This window comes from Silene latifolia, chromosome X (assembly GCF_048544455.1).
Source record: "Silene latifolia isolate original U9 population chromosome X, ASM4854445v1, whole genome shotgun sequence".
NCBI lineage: Eukaryota > Viridiplantae > Streptophyta > Magnoliopsida > Caryophyllales > Caryophyllaceae > Silene > Silene latifolia.
Window position 1 is genome coordinate 266,666,680 of NC_133537.1, and position 2,737 is coordinate 266,669,416.

General features: G+C 39.9%; 1 non-coding gene across 1 annotated transcript; it reads right to left on the reverse strand.

Moving 5' to 3' along the window:
- Positions 1–2,258: 2,258 nt before the first annotated feature.
- On the reverse strand, positions 2,259–2,365 carry LOC141624294 (small nucleolar RNA R71). The gene has a single exon (XR_012534101.1). It is a non-coding gene; the product is annotated as a small nucleolar RNA R71 (small nucleolar RNA).
- Between the last annotated feature and the right edge of the window lie 372 nt (positions 2,366–2,737).

Here is a 2,737-nt window from a genome sequence, read left to right on the forward strand (position 1 = left end):
AGGAGAGACAAGATTAGAAGGCCTTTGTACATATCATAGTAGAAGAGCAATGTTGAGGAAAGATCCTTGAGTCCCTAAGGAAATCCCCAAGGAATTTATGAAGAAAAGGGAAGAAAAGAAGAAGTTACTATGCTGACTGACAATCCGAGCGGATTGTCAACAATCCGCCCGTCCAGCCTCTGCACAATCCGAGCGTCCCCAGCCTGAATCCACTCGGATTCCCCTTCAACAATTCGTCCGGATTCCCCAGAATCCGCTCGGATTCCACCGCCCAAATCCGGCCGTCCCGACCTTATTCCGCCCGGATTTCTTCACAGCACGGATTGTCTTCTTCAAGCTACGAAAAGAGAAGCCCTTCTCTCAGAAAATACCGGGTCCTCCTTGCTCAACTTAAAAAGTGTAATTACTAGTTTAGCCCTTAGTTAACCCTAATGCATCCTCCCTAATTTTCACTATAAATACCCCATTAGGCTAATTAGAGGAGCATGTTCTTCTTATCAATAATTAGTGTAGTTAATATCAATCAAATCTCTCTTCAATATTGTGATCAAGTATTAATCAAGTTTTAATCCAAGTTTTAGTTCTTTAATCTCTGTTTTGTTCATCCTTTATTTTGGGTAATTGAAGATTATTTGGGTTATTATTGGGAGATTGACAACCTCTCAATCTAGCATTCAAGTACTTCTATTATTCTTGCTTTATTATTGGAATCATTAGTAGGTATAATCTCTTAATCCCTTTTAATTATTGTTAATTACTTTCATTTATTCATCATGTTTCATATTGTTAGTATGATTGACAACCTTGCTAGCATGATCAACATGATAATGAGTGAGTAGTCTCTTAGCTAGGGTTAATAAGTGATTAGGGGAAACCAACATGGGGAATGATTCATGCTTAAATTAATATGCTTTCATGTTTTATTTGCTTGCTTGTTTTGATCTCAACTCATGCACATGTTATATTTGATGAAATGCTAAGCCTATGAATCCTTGCATTTACTATCATCTCCTATCCTTTCAATGAGACTTGTAAGACATAACCCAACTCGAGTCTCATTAGACCATGCATGTTGTTGAGTAGGGAAGATTAAGTCGACTTGTAGGTGTTGTACAATCTAATCGATTCGGCTCCGGGACCCAAACTTTCCTAGGATTGTAAGATATAACCCAACTCAATCCATCACAACAATAATTGCTTGCTTATAATTTGAGAACATGTTTGTATGATCATATCCCATGATTCCCCTATGATCCCATGACACCCCAGTGCCTTTAATCAATTGTTTACACCCCCTTTAATTCATCTTGCTTGTTTATTTTCATTGTTATTCTAGTTTAGTAACCTTCTACATCAACCCAATTTGTGACACCCCTTAGACACCACTAGTTATAATAGAAATCTCATTTCAACTCCCGTCCCTTGGGATCCGACCTTTACTTGCCTCTTTACTAATTGTAGAGTTGCTTGTTGAGCTATAAATTGTGTTTTGCTTCGACCGTGACCAACGACCACATCTTAATTTGTGAACACTTAGCGGGATCGCATCAAAAATGGCGCCGTTGCCGGGGACGGTGTTTGTTTGACTTAGATTTCCTTTTTGTTATTAGTTGTGTCTTTCTTCGCCTTGAGGAAGTAAAACCCCTCAAGGTTTGTTCTAATTGTTTTTGAGTTGTTTGATATTTTGCATGTCTAGAAGGTTACAAAGTGATTTGTTACCTTTTGACCGTGAAATCGAAAGAACCTTGACGAACAATAGGAGACTTGTTAGGAGGAATTTGAGAGGTGTTGGTGAAGTTGTTCAACCCACTAGTGAGCTTGTCAATCCTTTCGCAATAGAAGGAGAAGAAAACCCATTACACAATACCCCACAAAATCCACCTACAATGCCAAAATTCTCGTCACACTCCGTACCCACCGAGGAGAATCTACCAAATGGTACTCCTACACCGCAACATCTCACCGGAAATTTTATTGCCAAGTCCGCCTTCATCCAACTAGTTGAGAGGAGCCAATTTGGGGGGATGCCTAGTGAGGACCCTCATTCTCATATGGAAACCTTTTGCGATTATTGTGATGCTATCTCTCAAACGGGCGTGACTCAAGACCAAATTAGATGGGTCTTATTTCTTTTTTCCTTAATCGGCACCGCAAAGCAATGGTTGAAGGGCCTTGATAAGGCCACCCTTGGAATAGATTCTTGGAAGAAGTTAGCTCTAGCTTTCTACAAAAAATTCTACCCACCGGAAAAGACCAACATGCTAAGAGCTCAAATTACGGGTTTTAAGCAAAGGGATGAAGAGTCTTTGTATGAAGCTTGGGAGCGGTTTAAAGGTATTTGTCGCTCATGTCCTCACCATGGACTTAGCGAATGGTTTTTGGTACAACAATTTTGGAATGGTTTATATGAAGATTCTAGGAACATTCTCAATATGGGATCGAATGGGATGTTCACCGAGGTTGATGACAACCAAACTTGGAGCAAAATTGAAGAGATGGCAATCCACAATTCACAATATAGTAGGCCTCGCAAGGATACTAGAGGAGGAAAGTATAAAGTGGACGCCGTTACTCAATTAGGTGCCCAACTAAGCTCCCATATCGATACAATCAACTTGAAGTTTGAGCAAGCTATGGCTAGACTTGAGGAAAACTCAAAATCATCGAAGCATCATGTCAATGCCATGACGGCATCCTCATCAATCCCAAGTGGGATATGTGAGAATTGTGGAACTTT